Consider the following 22,687-nt stretch of genomic DNA (forward strand, 5'->3'; position numbering starts at 1 on the left):
CACACTGGCCTCCAACAGACAGACAAGAGTTCTTTCTCCCACCCTGAACATTCCATGGATATGTGTTGTGAAAGATTTTAATGGTCGGAATCATTGGGTTGCTGTGAGTTTTCCAGGCTGACTTGCCTAGATTCCAACAGACCTCACAACCTCTGAGGATGCTTGCCATAGATGTGGGTGAAGCATCAGGAGAGAATGCTTCTGGAACATTGCCAGACAGCCTGGAAAACTCACAGCAACCCAATGATTCCGACCATTAAAATCTTTCACAACACATATCCATGGAATGTTCAGGGTGGGAGAACGAAACCTTGTCTGCTTGCGGTACTGTGAATGTTGCAGTTTGCCACCTTGATTAGCTTATGGCCAGCAGTTTTAAGGCCTGGCTGGTAGCTGCCTGGAGGAATCCTTTGTTAACACCTCCCAACAAAGGATTCCCCAGGCAGCAATCAGCCAGGCTTTGAAGCGGCAACAGGCTATCAGAAGTTAATCAAGTGAGGGAACACTGTATTCTATTCACAGGAATGTGATATTATTGTATATCCTATATTCAGTTTTCTCATTCCTTTAAGTGTTCTCCTCTTTTGTCTAAAGCCCCATTTACACTGCCACATAATCCAGTTTCAGAATGTAGATTAACTGCATTGGTCTGGATTATACAACAGTATAGACTCATTAACCTAGTTCAATGAAGTTAGCCTGCATTTTGAAACTGGATTATATGACAGTGTGGATGGGGGGGAAGTGAGGTTTATTTCTCTGTGGAATGTCCAGGGTGGGAGAAAGAACTCTTTGTCTGCCTGAGGTACTGTGAATGTTGCAGTTTGCCACCTTGATAAGCTTATGGCCAGCAGTTTCAAGGCCTGGCTGGTAGCTGCCTGGAGGAATCCTTTGTTAACACCTCCCAACAAAGGATTCCCCAGGCAGGAGTCAGCCAGGCTTTGAAGCTGCAAGCCCATTTAATGCTAATCAAGGTGGCCAATTGCACCTCAAACAGACAAGAGTTCTTTCCCCCACCCTGGTCCCTGGACAACACAGTTAAAGATAATTGGCATAATGGTTTGTGTGGCATAATGCTTTGTGCATTGTATGACTCTGGGGACCAGGGTTTGGCCATACAACCTGCTGGGTGACTCTGAAGGCAAGTTACACTCTCTCAGCCTCAGAATAAGGCAGAGTTTTAGAAACAATCTTGTCCACCCACCACACCCCAAAAAATAGGACAGAAATGACTTGAAGGCACCCAACGACAGCTCCCAGTATCAATTAAAAGGGAAAATTCATACCAAAAACTTAGTGCATCCATGGAGCTGTGAAGTGTCTTCCTTTCTTTTTTAGAGAATATTATTCTTCAGGCAAATATATAGCTACTAGCTGTGCCCGGCCACGCGTTGCTGTGGCTTTTTTTTAGTGATGTTGGTCAATCTACATTGGGTTTTATTTTTGTTGTGACCGTCAACAAAAATTATACAGTATTATTTATTCATTTATTACATTAAAGACATATGATAGGATATTACGCTATAACATATACGACTATTTCACAATATTAGTAGTAATATATATATATATATATATATATATATATATATATATATATTGTTTTGTTATTAGTATTATATTGTAGTGTATTATAATATTATTAGCAGTATTATATGTATATACAATGTATTGTATTATATATGTATTGTATTATTATATATATTAATATATTGCAAATTGGCCCCAGAGTACGGAATGGCCTTGTAGTTTCAAAGCTTGGGTGGTTCCGTGTGTTAGAGGGGGGGAATGCTTTGTTGGGAGGTGCTAGGTGGTCCTGATTGTTTCCTGGATGGAATTTGTGTGTTTTCAGACTGTTGTTGTTTATTTACTGTGCTGAGATGAGAGAGTGATGAGTACGGAATGGCCTTGTAGGTTCAAAGTGTGGGTGGTTTCCTGTGTGAAGGGGGGAATCCTTTGGTGGGAGGTGTTAGATGGCCCTGATTGTTTCCTGGATGGAATAGCTGTGTTTTTAGAGTGTTGATCTTTATTTACTGTCCTGAGATGATATTGTTGTGTATTATTGTACCACAGTAATTATTTCATATTACAGTAGAATCTCACCCAACATTCGTTTATGCAATGTTCTGGATTATGCAATGGAGTCTGCCTTTTAATAGTCAATGTTTTTGGAGTGAGTGTTTTTAATGTATTGTGATATTTTGGTGGTAAATTTGCAAATACAGTAATTACTACATAGCATTACTGCGCATGGAACTACTTTTTGTGTCAAATTTGTTGTATAACATGATGTTTTGGTGTTTAATTTGTATAATGATGACCTAATTCGATGTGTAATTGGTTTTCCTGAATCCCTTCTTATTATCCAACATATTTATTTATGCAACGTTCTGCCGGCTTGTTTATGTTGGATAAGTGAGATTCTAGTGTATATTTATAATGTGATATTATTTGTTTAGAAGTGGATTATATGAGGCGCCTTCTGTTATAACAATAATAATTATTATAGTCTTGAATGATTATCATTGTGATAAAAATAATAACTACTTATTATTAGTTGTTATTATATTGTTGAATGATTATCAATGTTATAATAATAATTATTAATTTGTGAATGATTATTACTATAATAATAATAATTTTCTATTATTACGATTTGTTAATACATTGTTGAATGATTGTCAGTGTTATAATAATAAGAACTGACTATTATTATGAATTATTATGTTCTCGAATGATTATCAGTATTATACTAATAATAAATTAGTATTATTATTGGTGATTATTACATTCTTAACTGATGATCAGTTATTATATTAATAATTATTACAGGGAAGGGAAAGGTGAGGGCGATAGGGTTTGAGAGGGGAAAAAGGGGGGCTTCTGAGGCATTGGAGGGGTTGTAATTTGTGGGTGAGAACAACAACAACAATAACAACAACAGAAAAGGGGGAAGCTCAGCCTGGGCCAACTGGGGCCTTCCCTTGACTTGTTTTGGGCGCCAACTTCCACCCTTCCTGGCCTGAGGCTCTTTCCTTTTCCCCATCAGCCGTTTAACCGGGTGAGGGGGAAAAGGAAGGGCCCTGAGGCCAGGAAGGGCGGGGGTTGGCGCCCCAAACAGCTCGAGGGGAGGTCCAGGCCTGCTCGAGGGCCGTGCCCTCCTCTTCCCCCCTCACCTTGAAGAGCTTGAAGACCTCCGAGAAGAACCGAGAAGGGAGGAGGAGGAGAGAGGGTGAGGCGGGGGGGGGGGGCTCTGCGGGGCCTTCCTCGCATTGGGGGGAGGGGAGAGGGGCGGGAGGAGGGGGCCTGAACGGCAACCGGGGCCCTCCATGGGCCCTGAGGGGGGGGAGATTGAGGGGGAGAGGGCAGAGAGCGACGTGAGGCCCGCACGCCTCCCAGCGTGGCCTCCTCCATCCCGCGCCCAGCAAGGAATCGACCTTCCTGCCTTCCTTCCTTCAGCTCTGAGGCGAGGTGTGTGTGTGCGCGCGCGGGAAGGGATGGGGGGTGCGCGCAGGCGCACATCGCCTGTTGCAGTTTTTGGCCGTTTGTGGCCCTGTGATTGTGTTTGTCATATAAATCTTACTGGAGCCGCGCGAGCGCCATAAAGGGTTGAAGCATGGTGTTTTTGCGCATGCGTACTTAGTTTTGGCATTTTTTGGTGTTGTGATAGTATTTTATGTGTAAATTTGTTGTATCTTACTGGAGGCGGGGATGATGGATTGCGTTGCCAATTTTCGAGTTTGGGGGGGCTGTAGATTTGTTGTTTTGTCCATCGCCGTGATGCCATCACTCTTTTATATATATAGATTAAGGAGGAGGACAAGCAACAACACAACAGCATGCCCCACCACAGACGTCACTACCTGCGGGGGCGGAGCCAGGCCACACGGTCTGCGGTGGGAGGGCCCAGTCAGCCTGGCCCCGCCTCCCGCCTGGTGTAGCCCCGCCTCCTGCGCGGGATGGCCCCGCCCCCCGCTTGGCTGGCCTTGGCGCTGCGGCCTGCCTGGGCCTTCCCTCGCCTAGCGAAGTCCCACGCCGCAGTGGGAAGCCCCAGGCCTCGTCGCGCAGGCGGAAGGCTGGCCAGGCCCCGCGATCCATGGTGGGAGGGCCCAGCCAGCCTGGCCCCGCCTCCTGCCCGGTGTAGCCCCGCCTCCTCCACAGGTTGGCCCCGCCCCTGCCTGGCTGGCCCCGCCCCCGCCTGGATGGCTTCGCCCCCGCCTGGATGGCCCCGCCCCCGCCTGACTGGCCTCGTCCCTGCCTGGCTTGCCCTGCTCCCCCGCCTGGCTGGCCTTGGCGCTGCGGCCTGCCTGGGCCTTCTCTTGCTGAGGGAAGGTAAATGCAGCGGTGGGAAGCCCCGGGCCAAAGGGGAAGGTGGCGGGGAGTGGTGCCGTCCTTCCAGGGAGCTCGAGGGCGCCCCCAGGAGGACGGCGCCACAGGCAAATGTCTATATTGCCTGACGGTTGGACCGTCTCTGGCAACACGCTACTGTATATTGATAGATAACCCACCATTTGTACTTCAATATACAATTTAATTGTGCTTTTATTTGCATATGTTTCAACAGTGTTGGGAGAAAGGTACGCTATAAATAAAATAAATAACCCGTCATTAGGTTTCAGTGGCTCACTTCAGGTTCTAGTGTTATGACTATTATCTACTTTCTCCATACTGTAAATACCTGCTCTTACTGTAGCTGTCATTGAATGTCGTCAGGGGATAGCAGCAGCTTGTCAGAAATGTGTCAGCTCTGAAGCTGGCATTTGTTGTGATGTAAACCATTATTCAGACCCATAAGCCAAATATGTGACAAGAATCAAGCCCAGCCTTACTGTTAGGCAGAATGAGACATCTGCTTCAAGCCCCAGATTTGGGGTGACATAACAAGGTGGACAGTTTTTAGTTATCCCTTTATTGAGTGTGTATGTGCCTACAAGTTGCCTGACAACCCATAGGAACCCCATGGATTTCATGGGGTTTTCTTAGGCAAGGGCATTGTTTTGCCAGTTTCTCCTTCTGAAATATAGCATAAAGTACTAGGTATTCATTAGTCATATATTTTCTGCCAAAATAAGTTGTCAGCCTTCAGTATCAGTTTTTCTTGAGGGAGGGATATTGTGCCTCAGGCAGCAGAATATATTGTACCTGAACAAAAATAAAGGTAGTTGTTACTATTCCTAGCTCTGCTCCCCCAATTAAGGTGATACAAGAAGTTCTACTTTGGATGGAAGTCTGTTATTGCTGCTGTTTCATGTACAACATCGTCTAGCATTAAGGAATAAGAATAATTGAATTTTGAACACATTTGCTAGCAGAACCAAAGCACTGAAGTGATTATGGTTTCTGTCTTTGGGGAAAAAAACCCACATCCAAACACTTGCTTGTGTGTTGGGATGTGACTATTATGCAAAATTGCTTGCAACTAACTCAGTATTAAGCAAGTGTGCTTTGAGAGATAAAAATAGTAGTTTGTGCAAACTTTGCTTTGGGCAGAAACATGGATGTCTTTTTGTTCCCTTATCTTGATTAGGGAAAAACACACAAAATTATTTCTTCCAGAATACAAGCAATACCCTTTAGCGAGATGTAAGTTGCTATGTACTGGTTTTCCTTCTATCTTGCATTCGCCTTGCTGCTAAATGGAGCTGACAGCATTAGAGCCCATTTGAAATCAAGGCTCTTAGAACTACAAAAAAGTGTGAAGTTACCAGCATGGAGTCACTGAGGAAGTGGTGATAACTCTTCTTAGTTCCTTTACAGAAATATCCTGAGAATTAGAGCTTTGTTAACCCTTCCAAGGGCAATTTCAAAAGGATGGTCCCAACAGTGTGGGTTAACAGACCTTTAAAGTTCAGAGAGATTTTGCATTTGAAAAGCTCCATTTCCCACTAGGGTTGAAACCTTACGCAAACATGTTTTGGGTTCTTTCTAATGCTTAAGCCATTCTGTAGAACTTGTTTTGCTCAAGTCAGGAAGTGGCCATCAGTTCTGGTGGAACTTTGTAAGTAAGAGGTGCTTTTTACAAACCAAGAAAGTTTATACCAGATTAGTCTTTTAAAGTATCACTATAACTAAAGCGTAGAGATCTTGTTTATAATTTTAAAAATGCTTTGCCCCACCAAAATGATCATAGTTTTGGAAACTAAGTCTTATGAGAAATGGCTTAGGGAGCTGGGTATGTTTAGCTTGAAGAAAAGAAAACTGAGAGGGAACATGATAGCCATTTTTAATATTTGAAAAGATGTCACATTGGGGAGGGGACAAGCTTATTTTCTGCAGCTCTGGAGACAAGGATATGGAGCAATGGGTTCAAATTGCAGGAAAAATGATTCCACCTAAATATTAGGAAGAACTTCCTGTTTGGCAATGGAAGATGCTGCCTTGAAGTGTTTTGGAGTCTCCTTCTCTGGAGGATTTTAAGCAGAGGCTGAGTTGCCATCTGCCAAGGGTGCTTTATAGTCCTATGTGGTAGGGGGTTGGATTAGATTGCCTTTGTGGTCTCTTCCAACTCTATCATTCTATTCTTAGAGCATTTGAAGAACTACCACCTTATTCTGACAGGGATTTTGTCTTCTTAACAATACTAGTAGAAAAGGTGTAGTTTTGATAGGATCTCTCCTTGTACAAAGCAGTGTCTTACAATCTTCAGAAGAACTTCTTCTTAGAGTTCTTTGTTTTAGGATAAATTAAATGACTAAGAACTCGATAGATTAGGTCTATATTTATATTGACCTTGTGAAGCTGAACTAGTACAGACTGAGCATCCCAAATATAATTCCAAAATACTCCGAAATCCAAAATTGTCCACATTAGGTAACTGAGATAGTGGCATATTTGGACCCGCTTATGATCCATGGACCACCATTTTCTGGCCTGTGGTTTACAGAGTGTCCTTGGATCAATCATCGATCCTCACTCAAGCTTATTTTACTGTTGTTTTTTTTTGTGAGGGAAAATGCTGTTGCCAGTGTGGTATGGTAGACTACAACTTCTGAGGCCAGAGTTTATTTCACCTCTCAGCCATGGCTGACCTTAGGCAAATAACACACTTTCAGCCACTGAAAACCTGATGATAATTTGCCTTAGAGTTGCCATAATTTAGAAATGACTTAAATAACAAATGCTGTTGCAGTAGAGAGAATAATGTCATTTTGACCGCCACAGGAATTTCCAATGATAGCATTTTGTATTTTTGTCATCAAGTTTTTTTTGGGAGGGGAGGTGTTCTTCAAAGCTAATGCATATTTGCAACAATATTGAACAGTTTTTTGAAAACATACTGTCTTTCACTGACAGGTATACTGTCATCTGTTTTGTAGGAAAATGTAGATTCTGTATATTGCAGTTAAACTTTCTTTGTCTGGTTTCATTTTTCTTTGCATTGAATCAGTTAATCAACTAATCATGGGCTAGAAGTCTTGAAGAACTACAGCCTTTTAATGTTCACCGTGGAGGCAATGATCTGTGCTTGTACTTTTTACAGGTTAATTCCATCCTACCTTAGGGATCCCACTCTCTTAACATACTTATAATGATCTGTCAATTGAGACAGCATTCTCTGCACTTGATCAAGGAGTTGGCAGTCCACAAACAAGGTTGCCGCTTTCATTGAGCCCTGTGAGACAACAGTCTCAGGAAGCAGGATGCCAGAACTGGGGATCTCTGCCACTCAATGTGACCCCATGGAAAGGGTCCTTTTGCTATAGCTCGCTTGAGTTAGTTCACTGAAGTGTTTGTCCACCATTCCTCTATCGCTCTCCTGTCTCTGAAATGTTTGCACACACTGTTTGATCAGTTTCTCCTTTTCCCACTACCCCACGCCATCCATCATACTCTGGCTCACCATCACCTTCCCCAATGGCTTGCATATACAACAACTCTTGCCTTTGCTCTTCCTTGGACTGTTTCTTTCTACTATCCCTTCAATTGCTTGTTCATTTGCACAGTAGTGGCAACATCTTCCCATTTTGCACCTATGTGTTTGTGTGGTAACCTCTGCTCCTTCTCGCCAACAGTGCCTGCTGGGATTTGTAATTTGTCGTGGCCCCAGGACTCTCTGACAGAAAATGTCAGATTTCAGAATTCCATAACATTGAGTCACGACATTGTGGTGTCAAACTATTACATTTCAGTCATGCATCTTACTGGGGGTAAGCACTCAGTGGGATTTATTTTTCAGTATATTGTTTATTTATTTATTTATTTATTTATTTCTCATCCAGTCCCATTTAAATGAATTCCCATTTAAATGAAAACTTGCAAAAATGCTTGATTGCATGATTATGTTCTATTTAAATAATTTAGCTGCTTTATTTAGATTTTATTCATAATTTAATTGTAACATGCTTAAGTTGATTCCAAAATACTGATTTGCAGTTAATCTTGCCATATTTTGATATGGCTCCCATATTCACCCATTTTCTGGTTCTAAACCACTTTATAAGATGTTTTGAAAAGATACATGAACTATGTTTTGTATCAATTAATTATGAAAACAACAGCAACAGAAAACCCTATAATAATACAATTTAAAGACTGTGAAAAGATGCAATATAAAATAAAAAGAACACTCTATTTTATGAGCAAAATCTATGAACTCTATTATTTATATTTTATAGATCTCTTTATATAATCTATTCAAAATATATTTAAAGTAAGTATGAACTACAATATATCAAAAGTGGTGCTTCTTAAACTTGTTTAGAAAAGATTTGCAGCCAGCCAGGAATGAGCAGGGAAAGGGACATGACCGTTGATGATACCAAGTTAGTTGAGATAGTTACATTACAGAGATACAGTGAAAAGCTTCAAAATGATCTCTCCAAGCTGAGCGCACAGTAACCAAAATGACCAACTGAGTGGATGTATTTAGGTCAGGGAACTTGTATAATAGGGTACTTTATATAATAATAATAATCATCATCATCATCATTATCATCATCATCATCATCATCCCAGGTGACAGTAGCATTGACGAAAAACAACAGGAAAAACTCAACCACTATCAGGACCTCAAGATTGAACTTCAAGACTCTGGCAGAAACCAGTGCAGGTGGTGATTGGCACATTGGGTGCCGTGCCAAAAGATCTCAGCCGGCATTTGGAAACAATAGACATTGACAAAATTACAATCTGCCAACTGCAAAAGGCCACCCTGCTGGGCTCTGTGCGCATCAACCAAAAATACATCACATAGTCCTAGACACTTGGGAAGTGTTTGACTTGTGATTTTGTGATACGAAATCCAGCATATCTATCTTGTTTGCTGTGTCATACAATAAAATAATAATACTTTATTTTTTAACCTACCCTATATCCTCAAGGGGTCTTAGGGCAGTTTACCGTAAAAACATAGTGGCAAATGTATTGTCAAAGGCTTTCACAGCTGGAATCACTGGAGTATTGTGTGGTTTCCAGGCTGTGTGGCAGTGTTCTAGCAGAATTTTCTCCTGACATTTCACTTGCAGCTGTGGCTGGCATCTTCAGAGTACTTGATATTGTTAATAGTACTTTATAATGCAATTTCCAAAAGTAAAATTGTAAACAGAGCCAGTGGGGTGTAGTGGTTTGAGTACTAGACTACGATTTGGAGACCAGGCTTCAAATTCCTGCTTAGTCATGAAACCCACTGTGAGACCTTGGGCAAATCACACATTCTCTGAATCAGAAACTCTCTGATAGATTCACCTTAGGGTCTCTATATGGCATACAAGAAAAACAAAGCAGAATGAGCAGGTACCCAGATCACCTGGGTGGCGGTCTTTTAAAAAAAAGATATATTCTGCATGGCTATTTAAATTCCAGTAATTATTTTAAAATAACTATCCCTAATACAAATTATCACATACACATTGAACATAAACCGCAGCCTCTGTTTTGTGTGATACAATTCCTTCCACTTTTTTGTCTATGCATGAATGGCCATTTTGCCCTTTTCTCTTCTTTAATAGCACATTGAATGACCTTGCCTTCCAGCACTATCTCATACTTCATTTTGGATTGTCTCATCATCACAGGGTTCTTGAAGTAAAGGGCATTTAGAAGTGATTTACCTGTGCACTCTTCCATGCAATACTAACCAGAGTGAGTGAGTTAAAGTGCCACTGTCATTGTTTTGAGATCACTCCTGCCAGTCTCACCTGCTGGCCAAGAACTTCCCTTCTTGAACTCTGCTGACTTCATCTCAAGAATGATCAGTTTTCTGCGGATGTACAAAGTACAAATAGCACTGTGTTTTTGTGACAGGAGTAGACTCAGGCTGAAATGATATCCATCTACTGATACATTAAGATGTGAAAGGAAAGTCTCAAGATGTGTAACACATAATGATAGTAATATGGAATGTGAGAGACATGAATTGATGGAAGTTAGAAACTATAAAGTAAGAAATGGAACATATTTCTTACTTGAGGATGTGTGTGATTGAATTAAAGCAGACAGAAGTGGGATGATGTCAATCAGATATTTACATTGGATGGCATCCTGTAAATCAGTTATGAGATTGTACAGTGTGAATAAACAACCTCATAACTGCAGGGCATTCATGCTTACACAGGTATGAATGACTGAATGGGGTGCTGGTGAATGACATCTGCAGTGCACTCCTGTTTCATAATGTGTTGGGACAAGCAGTTGTGATAGGACCTCGAGGGGCCTCTCCAGGTGCCTATTCTCAACCTGTTGTGTAATAGGAAAGTGCTGTGGATATTGTTCCCTCTGGCTTCCTATTCTGCAGTGCCTTTGGCTGGGCTGTTTCCAGACTGCAATGGCCATGTGTTTTGGGGGATGGCATCATTAGATGTAACAATGACAGCAAAGTGCAGTCGCTGTTATTACTTTGACAATACAGGATCTCAGCTATTGCGTTTTAATCTGGAAATGACAACAGTGTTTTCTTATAGAAATAACAGCAATGAAGTGGCCAAACTAACGTCATGTATGGAAAATTTAATACAAAAGGAAAAGAGATACACACAGTGCACCTACGCTGTAGAATTAATGACGTTTGACACCACTTTAACTACTATGACTCAATGCTATGGAATCATGGGATTTGTGGTTTTACAAGATCTTTAGTCTTCTCTGCCAGAGTGCTGGTGTCTTACCAAACTACAACTCCAGAAATCCATAGCATTGAACCATGGCAGTTAAAGTGGTGTCAAACTGCTTTAATTCTATGGGGTAAATACATCCAGAGAGGGAAAATCCTTGTGGGCAGAGTAGAGGATTTATGGTGGGTGTGCCGTCGCGCCTGGGGCTGTACTCTTAGTGAAAGAGGCATGGACATGACATCTTTCCCCAGGGGATTGCTTCTTGCCCTCCTTTAGGGAAACTGGAACTCCCAAGGACCAAAACACTGTAGATAACTCAAAAACTGGGTTTATTGTTCACAAAGGGTGTAAAAGAAAATATACATTACAGTCTTTGATTGTTTAAGTCCATGAAGCTTGTCCAGATCCCTCTTTCTCTGGCTGTGAATGCCGGAGCAAACTCAGCCTCAGTCCAATGACCTATATCTGAAGACAAGAGTCTTCCTCTGTTGCTAAAGGACTGATGTGAAGGCGCTTGAGACTCCTCAACGTTGTTCAGGTTGGCCCTGAACATGAAGTGTGAGTCCCAAGGTAAGAACCTCAGAATTGATGCTGAGAGGTAACTTTTGAAGGGCTTTTTGAGCCAAGCCTCTCTTTCACGTCCATCCGATAGAGAACTTGCTGATGGAATAAAAAGGAGGAAACACAGTCCTACTCCAGGAAGAGGTGGAGCCAAACAGTTTAGCTGAGTGAGCAATATAACAGGTACAAACAACATTGATTGACAGATATAAATAACCAATCCAACTACATTTACAGGGTAAGGGCAAAATCAGGCATGATTCAACAATTCAAATCTTGAAACTTATAGTTTGACATATAGATGGCGCCACTCGCGCCGTCACAGTGGGCACGCCTTAAAGGCGGGCACTCCATTACATCCTCTATCAGTCCAGACTTCCCTTCATCTGTCAGAGATAAATATACTAATATCAGATTGCTTTTAAACCCTTTTAAAGGAGAGAGAGCTTCCAGTTTAGAACTGCATGTGTTTTTTTGATGCACAGAGTGAGTTCTAACATTTCTTCTTGTTTATTTCATTGGACGTATCATCCTTCCACATATTTATTAACACTCGTGAACTGCCCCCTTTGAAGAGAGTAGGGCAGTTCTGAGAATAACTCTATTCATGCAAGAAACTCTTGGATTGAAACAAATCAAAACAAAATGACAAATAAAAAACATCAGAGTGTAGTAATTGCATTTCACGAGGGGGGAAATGTCAAGTTTCAAAGATAGGCTTGATTTCAGAGAGCTGTTTTGTTCACATTTTACAACTTGAGTTCACAAGCCACCATAGCATCGTAAAGATTATCCTCTTCTGAAGTTCCTAACAGATAATTAATTTTCCAGGGCACTCTGTAAATGCCTTACGACACTGTTAAACTTTTCCAGTTATGGTTGGAAGCATTAAAAATCCTCATTTATAGGACCACCATGATTAATGCAGGCTGTAGTGGGACAACTCCTTGCAAGAAATTAAGTGCTTAGTGCCATTTGAACTGGCCTTCTTCCCATCATTACCTTCCCTCTTGTTAATTATTTTAAAGTTATTGTTTCATCTCTATGTAAGTCATGGGCAGAAGTCATTAATTCTTTGTGGAGGGGTTCTTTGCTCTTTCACGTCATTTGTCATCCTCTGTGATGGAATACATTGCTGCCACCTGTAATTACCTTTTGTAATTATCAATACATGTCCTTCCCTTCCCTTTATTGCAATATTTATCTGTCATACAGGAATAGTTTAAAAGGGAGGGATTTCATGTAGGCCTTGTTATTAATACAGTGTGTGCTCTAGTATGATTGTGGGCACGTAGCTTTTCTCAACCCCCCCTTTCTTCCTTATTATTTGCCCCATTTCACTTACCCTTCTATATAGCATTTCATTTCTTATTCATTACCATATCTCTTCTCTTCCTCCCCAGCTTCTCATTTTTGATTTTGAGTTTGCCTTCATTTGATGGTGTAAACTTCTCAAGATGTAACTAGATTCCGTGTAAGACTTTTCTGTGTTCACTCAAACTTCCAAAAATGGTAGGAAATGTTTAGATCAAATTTCATCTTTACCCTGAAATTGGATGGGCAAGTAATATTTGAGGAATAGACTTAAAAGATTTGGCTTTTCAGAATAATATAGGCTGGTATCTGTTCAACCGAAGCTACAAGCCACAAGCAATGCCATCTATTTAAAATAATGAATTGGAAGGAGTTGTGAAGGAGATTTATGTTGAGTAATGTAAGAGATAGTAACATATAACAGAAGGTGAGCAACAACCAGTCCCACCTCCCCACTCTCCAGAGTATTTAGCAGTAGAAGGAACAGGGCAGGGCAGTCTTCTTGGCAAAATATATGAAGTAGCTTTACTTACAACTATAAATATTTATATATAAAAAATACAGCCTGCGTATGTTTGTGCATGCGGAACTCGAAAAGTAGTTGGTCTATCAACTTGAAATTTTGATACAACATGGCATACCAATACACATGTGTTTAAATAATGAGTTTGGGGGAGAGAGCACCACGGATGATGCAATACTTTCAATCACTTCACCTCCCATGGACCACAGCGACTAGCACCAATGACAGATCAGGACCAAACCTGGCACATAGACCTCCCATGCCCCACTTAATGTCCTGGTGAGGTTAAGGTAGGACAAACCACAGATGATGGGATATGCAGTATCTTTGCCTGAATCAGACCACTGTGACCACAACGAATGACAGACATGGACCATATTTGGCACACAGACACCCCATTACCCACTTCACATCATGATACTGACAGGAGGAGGATGGACCACAAATGATGGATTTGCAATACCTTCACCCAATTAAGCTCCAACTTCAACAGACTTCAGAGACCCACACAAATGATGAATATGGACGAAACAAGGCACACAGACTCCCCATGACCAACAGAAAATACTGGAAAAGTTTAGTGGATATCAGCCCTAATTTACAGGAATTATAGTTCACCTGCATCCAGAGAAATTGTGAGCCCCACCAACAATGGACTGGGACCAAACTTGGCACAGAGAGCCCCCATGACCAACTGAACATACTGATGTGGTATGTTGGAGTTGACTTTGATTACGGGAGTTGTAGTTCACCCATATCCAGAGTGCACTAAACCCTGCCAACAATGGATCTGAACCCAACTGGCACACAGATCCAACATGGCCAACACTACAAACACGCAGGAGTTGGGTGTGTGTGTGATTGCCCGGGAAATCCCATTCATTCCAACTGACATGGTGGTAGAGTTCAAACAACTTCCATTACCAATATGCCTTGCATTTGCAATGACTATCAATAAAGCACAGGGCCCCAGCTCCTGCCAACCTAGCAGTTCGAAAACATGCAAATGTGATTAGATAAATAGGTACCACTCTGGCGGGAAGGTAACGGTGCTCCATGCAGTCATTCCAGCCACATGACCTTGGAGGTATCTACAGACAACGCTGGCTCTTCGGCTTAGAAATGGAGATGAGCACCAACACCCAGAGTCGGTCACGACTGGACTTAACGTCAGGAGAAAACCTTTACCTTTATCTAGTTTGAAATTAGAAAACAAATATTTATCTCATGGGCAATTATATGTCGCAAGCTCCAGAATCAGTAAACAGTCTGATCTTAATGTTTATGCAGAAAAAAACAAAAAAACAAAAACAAAAAAATGCAGTAAATCCACGAGCATTATAATAAAAAATGATTTTTGAAAAAAAAAACCCTCTTTTTCCTTCCTTTCCATACATAGACATAGCAATGCAAGGCAGGATATTGAATTGAATGATGTGTTTTCTTGATTAATCTATGTTCGCTGCAATACTTTTATTTACTTTAAGATTCATTACATATCATACTGAGCCGCAGCAAAGCATGGCCGGGTTTAGCTAGTGTATAATAATTGTCCAAGTTGACTACAGCATCATGAAAGGTGAATTATGTTTGACTGCACTGCATATGGTAACGGTATCATACAGCTTTCTACATCATTCCCCCCCCCACCACCACCACCAAAAACAACTTTTCATGTACTGATAAAAGTTTGGCAAAGGTGGAATGGATATGAAAGTGACATGATGTTGCACTAACCAGCAATAAGTAAGGAGTTTTATTGTGAAACCTCTTCTATACTAGTCTTGAAGAGCCCTTAATCTCATCAACAGGATCATTCTTTTGTGGAAATCACTCTCGACAGAAATAAAGAAGAGCAAAGTTTTAAAAAGTGGGGATCTTGCAACAATGCTAATTTTAATTCATTAAACTTTCTTAATGTGTCTTGTTCTCTGAGCAATTCTCTCATCTGGTTTTCTTCTGATAATTCTTCATTTCATGGTTATCATCGCAGATGGCTAAAAGAATTAAAGATCTGTCTGGATTGAGCTTTTCCACATTTCACATGTCAGAATATGCCAAGGGTGGCAAAATTGTGATTCTGATTTCCCCGATATCCTGAGAGATGAGCCTCCAATTCTGCTGGGAAATGTTATTTTGCTGTTCCCAAAGGATTCCTGAATAGCAGTTTTGCAGTTTGGGAACTTCGTAGGTTCAAAGCCACTGAAAGCAAAAACAAATGAATCACTACAAGAAACCAAACTTACCTGCTCATAAAAAGCACAGACTTTATAAAGAATGGCAAAATGCATGTCCCAGAGGATCCCAAAATTAAATTAGCCTCCAGACATTCTGTCTCTAATGTAGTTACTGATTTGGGCAATTCTCAAATATAGGGTGAAGAATTACTGCAGTTCAATGCCATTTTAACTGCCATGGTTCAATGTTATGGAATCATAGGAACTGTAGTTTGGTGAGGCACTTTTTGGCACAAAAGGCCAAAGACCCTGTAAAACTACAACTCCCATTGGGAATATGACTCCACACTTCTGGATCTCTAGTTTGACATCCTACCTATTAAAGAACCTTACCTTTCCTGATCAAGTCAGCAATTTTATGCATCCATACTTGGAAATAAATCCCAATGGGTTGTTGTGCATTTTCCGGGCTGTATGGCCATGTTCCAGAAGCATTCTCTCCTGATGTTTCGCCCACATCTATGGCAGGCATCCTCAGAGGTTGTGAGGTATATGTAATTAATCATCTTGATTATTATTAATGTCTTTGTAAGCTTCATTCCTTTTTCCCCATGTAGTGCCATTTAATGTTTCCCAAACTCTGGCCTTCCAGATGTTTTTGGACTTCACCTCCTGGAATCCCTAGTTTGATCAAAGCTTCTGATGATTCTGGGAGTTGAAGTCCAAAATACCTGAAGGACTAGAGTTTGGGAATCATTCAGCATGAACGATCTAAGTATTTATAGTCTTCAGCCAGTAGGTGGTACTGTTAGTTTCATTGATAATGTTTCACCAATGTAAGCAACACATTTCTTCATAGGGAAAGGTTCAAAACGTGAATATATTAAACAGTCTTGGTCTTCTCAATTCCAAAATAAGTTCAGAAGAAAATTCTATATATTTCCCAAATTTTAAAATGGTTTGTTCAAGGGGGATAAAATCTCATGATTTTAGGGATCAATAGTGACTAGACGTTACCTTGGATCCTATACAAGAAAAAAGGTTTGATATAAATAAATAAATAAATATATCAATCAATTCAAAACTGTTACTCAACATTTCTGATGTTCACCAACCTCAAAACATTTAAAATAAAGTAAATGAGGCAAAACATTTTCTGGGAAAGAAGTTGAATATGTCTGTTGATTTTTGTTTGTGTTCACAACTATATTAAAACCCATAAAAGCTAGATATGTTTTGTGGCCTTCCAATGCTTTGTACTACAAAACCCATCTTTGGTAGGCAACAATGGATCATTTGAACTGTGCTTTGCAACAGAATTTAGAAAAGTTTGGGGTTTATTTGGAGTATAGCTTCCAGGGTCTTCATGTTTGCTGGAAGATTTTGGGATCTACAAACTCACCTAAGCTCTGTCTTCAACCAGTTAATTTTGTCCTGAAAAAATCTGCATGTAATAAATTTCAGCTTATTGAATTATTATTCAAGGCAATCCTTAGAGATTGACTGAGACCCCTTCCACACAGCTGAATAAAATCCCACATTATCTGCTTTGAACTGGAATATATGGCAGTGTGGACTCAGGTAACCCAGTTCAAAGGAGATACTTTGGGATGTTCTGCCTTGATATTCTGGGTTATATGGGTACGTGGTAGGGCCCTCTAATGTCATTCCCTTCCTCTGTCATTTGACCTAAGTACATAAAAAGAGATGAATATTAAAAAGTTGAACTTGAAGAAGTGATGAATCAGTCAGTGGAGAGCTTGAAAAAGTTACTTTCTTTCTGAATGACAACTCATAGAAACTCCCATCCAGAGTACCTACAGTTAAAAAAGTAACTTCCAAGTTCTGAAACACACGTTTTGAAAGAGCAAGACTTTCAGGAGGATCATTTGGCTCCCACTTAGTAGAAGGGCCCTCAAAGCAGCAGGGCTAATTTCTATTTTGAATATTGGAATATATTTATGTATACCCTGTTTCCCCAAAAATAAGACATCCCCAAAAAATAAGACCTAGTAGAGGTTTTGCTGAATTGCTAAATATAAGGCCTCCCTCGAAAGTAAGACCTAGCAAAGTTTCTGTTTGGAAGCATGCCCGGCGGCTGCCAAACAAAACACCCTAGCATGCAGTAATGGTAAATGTACATACCACTTGTATATGGAAATAATGGTAGTAACAAGAAATTCTTGACAGGAGCCACAGTTTGTCTGGTTTGGTTATGTTGGTTTGTGATGACAACTACTGTACAGTATAGAATAATTTTTTTTTTGTTCAACAATAAATGTGAATTCTTCTTCATGGAAAAATAAGACACCCCCTGAAAATAAGACCTAGCACATCTTTGGGAATAAAAAATAATATAAGACACTGTCTTATTTTCGGGGAAACACGGTATTACCTCCTGATTTGAAGCAAGGCACATGGGTTCATTACCTCATTACCTCTAACAAAAATAAACATAAATATGACTTTAAATTTATTGATGATAGGAAATAAGTGGTCCTAGGGGGCTGCTTGGAATTTCTGGTGTTAGAATTGCGTTAGTTATTTTTGTGTATTATCATTAGTGTTAGTTTACAGGGAGAATGTTTGTCCCTAAATACGATGAATGCAGAGAGAAGCTAATTTAAGCCAGTCTGACCTTAGTATTTTTCAGGTTGAGCAAAAAGTCACTACAAATCCAGCTTGGTCCTAAAAAAGGAATGTTCAAAATAATAAATGAAGTTCAAGAAATCAAGAAAGAAACACAAAAATAATGAGGTCTGCAAATAAGTTTTCCCCTCATGCCTCTAGGGTTTCTGATTCCTTTAGATGCACATCCATCAAGCTTTACCTCTGTAACCATGACTCACATTGCTTCTAACTAGCGGTCCAGTAAAAACTGGAGTGCCCTTTTAACCTTGTTTTCGGCTTCCTATTGATTTATCTAACTATAGTAGAGATGAGTTTACAAATGCCATGATCTTTGGGAAGGAGTTTTAGCTTATTTACAGAGTTGACTTGGGCTTGAATGAGAGGTGAAACTAGAGGTGTCGTAATACATTTGGTTCATTGCACAATAAAATAGCCAAAGGTTAGCGGATGATAACAATCCCTTTACGTTGCTCATAGAACAAGATTCTGAAGCAAGATGGGACAGTCTAAAGCTCAAGAAATAGTGTCTCTCCACAAGGGCTCATATCTGAATATCTGTTCTTACATGACTGTTTTTATCTATTCTTTTTACAGTTGCTCCATTCTCAGTGTCTGGATCCCATTGTCTTCCTACCTAAAAATTAGCAAAAAATCCAGAAAGGAAAAAAAACCCCTACATTTTAGAAAAAAAACACCAGTCTGAGTACAGTATCAAATTGGTCATAATTTGCATTTTCAATTCTTTTCTTGTGGCTTAGATTCTACTTTACCAGAAAGGACAAATCTGGTTTTTATGACTTTTCAATGAATGAATGCAGACGTTATTGAATTGCAGGAGAAATGTAATGTTTGTTTCCACAGTTCTCTCTCTATCTTTTTTTAAAATGAAAACAAAATGTTTTCGTTATCCCAGGGTGCATCTACAGTGTAGAATTAATACAGTTTGACACCACTTTAACTGTCATTGCTCCATATTATGGAATCATGGGAGCTGTAGTTATACAAAAGGATAAGCTTTCTCTACCAAAGAGTGCTGGCTCCTCATCAAACTACAAATTCTCAAACTGCATTAGTTTTATAGTGAAGGCACCTCTAGTCTATTTTGTAACAGGCAACAATTTTCTGCATATTTTATTCCTACCCTCACAAGTTTTTTTAAAAAAATTTCAAAACATATTGGAACCAAAAAGTATCCTTCTGTTTACTTTTTCTTTTTGTGTTTTTTTTTAGTGAATCAGTGGGATAGACTAGTTGTACATTTGCACCATAACATTGTAACACTAAGATTTTCCTTTATAGGACCACTCCAGCAAATTTGTTCTGTGACAATCTACAAAGGTTTTTTTTTATTTATAAAAAACTTAGTAAAGCACCCTATTGTAGATGCAAGAAATTGCAACAAAGTCACTCAAAATATTGCAATGAGTGTGCATAGAAGCAACATTAATTAGTAACGCTCAAGGAATGAGCTTGCAAGAAATAATATATTTTTAGACCAACCTGGAAGAGCTTTTGCTGTGGGGAACAGCATCTTATTAGAATCATACAATTGGAAAAGACCACAAAGTCCATCCATTCCAATCTCCTTTGGCCATGCAGAAACATGGAGTCAACCCCCCCCCCCGACAGATAGAATCATAGAATCATAGAATAATAGAGTTGGAAGAGGTCATGGGCCATCCAGTCCAACCCCCTGCAAGAAGCAGTAAAATCGCATTCAAAGCACCCCCGACAAATGGCCATCCAGCCTCTGTTTAAAAGCCTCCAAAGAAAGAGCCTCCATCACAGTCCGGGGCAGAGAGTTCCACTGCTGAACAGCTCTCACAGTGAGGAAGTTCTTCCTAATGTTCAGGTAAAATCTACTTTCCTGTAGTTTAAGGCCATTGTTCCGCGTCCTAGTCTCCAGGGCAGCAGAAAACAAGCATGCTCCCTTCTCCCTATGACTTCCCCTCACATATTTATACATGGCTATCATATCTCCTCTAAGCCTTCTCTTCTGCAGGCTAAACATGCTCAGATCTTTAAACCACTGCTCATAGGGATTGTTCTCCAGACCTTTGATCATTTTAGTCACCCTCCTCTGGACACATTCCAGCTTGTCAACATCTCCCTTCAACTGCAGTGCCCAGAATTGGACACAGTATTCCAGGTGTGGTCTGACCAATGCAGAATAGAGGGGTAGCATGACTTCCCTGGATCTAGACAGTATACTCCTATTGATGCAGGCCAACATCCCATTGGCTTTTTTAGCAGCCGCATCCCATTGTTGGCTCATGTTTAACTTGTTGTCCATGAGGACCCTAAGGTCTTTTTCACATGTACTGCTGTCAAGCCGTTTAAAACCTCCAAAGAAAGAGAGACTCTACCACACTTCGCTTTTGCATGCATTTGGACTGCATCTCCCATAATGCCTTGCCAATGGCTATATAGGCTGGGGATGACCTAAGTTGTAGGTAAAAAATAGAGAGATAATATTTGGAGGGCCCAAGTTGCTGACTCCTAGATAGTGGGAAACATGCCCCTACTGTTTTAATTTTATTTTATTTTGCTACAGGTGGAGTATATGGTGAATCACTATGGCCTGATAAGATTAAGGGCCTCATCACAAAGGCCAGACGAAGCATCCCACTTCAGCTGGCTTCGTGGTGAAAAGAGAAGAGCAGTGGGGTGCACACAGCTCCCTCTGAACAACACTTTCCCTATCACACATAGGAAACATCATATCCCCTCCAGTGTTGTGGGGGAAGCATTCAATGATGCTTTCACCCCAGATGGGGGTGTGGCCTCTGTTGGAAATCATACAATGTTGTGTGATGGCTGGCATGGGGCTCCATCCCCAAGACAGGGTGGAAGCATCATAGGATGCTGATTTAGATGAGTGTGATTATTACAGTCATGGATCTGGAATTCTGATTGCCAGATCAAATCAATCATTAGCAGTAAAGGCGATAATATGTCATTCATAGAAATGTAGACAGTGGGCCTGGACCTCAGATGTGGATCAGATTTATAGCACCAAGGTAAGCTTTTCAAAACTTGCTTTCCAGCATGGGCCCATCCCTCAGCATTTGCTATTTTCATTTGTGAAAACTTCCATGGGGAAAATTGAGAACTACAGCCTTCTCGCCTCTTCCTGCCAATTTGGACTGTTGTCCATGTGCTTGCTATTTACATTTTAAAAGCCATTATGCAATTACTAATTGCATGATGCTGTCTTGCTTGCTTTGCCAGCAGAGACTAGCCCTTAATTAAGTGAATACAGAGCACAAATCATTTTCCTACTTTGAATGAAGCTTTCTCCTGCTTTGAGATGTCCCCGTCGTTAAGGAGAATAAGATCCTTGCCTCAAGTAGCAGATTTAGGATATCCTGAATGAATAAGGATTTTTTTAGATAACCACCAGTTTCCTTTCATTATATTTATAAAATTAATGCTTTATCTGCAGTTGCTAAAATCATGGAAGTGAAGGCAAATCGAAATCTTCCAGATTATTTTAAAGAAACATGACTTTGCAGGATATAGTTTCTTGGTTTGTCCCAGTTCTCATTGCCTTTGTGACCAATCTTTTAAGGGAATCTTTATAGTGATTTATTGGACTCTTCCAATTTTTTTTTCAAAATTGCAGCATAGTTTGCCAAAGTGTTTTTATGGTTTGAAGCAATTTTTTTCTTTTTTCTGATTTATTAATGTTACATTGCTATTGCAAAATACCATTTTATTTTTTAAAAAACCCTGAATCAAATATGTAATTTAGTTTGGAATTTCTCAGCATATGGTACTGTATTTCTCAGTGTTCATGTTATTAAATAAACACATTAGGAAGAAAAGGGGAAGGAGAAAAAGATACAGTGGGCCCTTCATATTTGCTGGGTTTGGTTCCAGGACCCCCTTTTGTTCTAAAATGGATGGATACTCAAGTCTTATTATATATAAAGTCATAATGAAATGGTTTCCCTTATATAAAATGGGGAAAACTAAGGATTTCTTTTGGAGAAGGGAACATTTTCAAGCTATTGTCAAAAACCAGAACCCCAGAATCTATATATATATAAGGGTAATGAAATTTCGGCCTAGGACAAAACAACAAAACTACACATCCCAGAAACATTAAACTTGGCAGCACAACCCATCATCCATGCCTTTATGTTCATACAACAACAAAAGAAAAGAAAAATAAAGTCCCAATTAGAGGGAGAGGAATAATTGTTTTTATCCAATTGCTGCCAGTTAGAAGGCTAAGCTCTGCCCACTTGGTCTCCTAGCAACCTACTCAGCCCAGGTGACAGGCAGAGTTAGGCCTCACTTAGGCCTCTTCCACACTGCCTATAAAATACAGATTATCTGATTTTAATTGGATTATATGGCAGTGTAGACTCAAGGCCCTTCCACACAGCTGTATAACCCATTTATAATGGACTTAATGTAAGGTAAAA

This window comes from Anolis carolinensis, chromosome 2, assembly GCF_035594765.1.
Source record: "Anolis carolinensis isolate JA03-04 chromosome 2, rAnoCar3.1.pri, whole genome shotgun sequence".
NCBI classification, from domain to species: domain Eukaryota; kingdom Metazoa; phylum Chordata; class Lepidosauria; order Squamata; family Dactyloidae; genus Anolis; species Anolis carolinensis.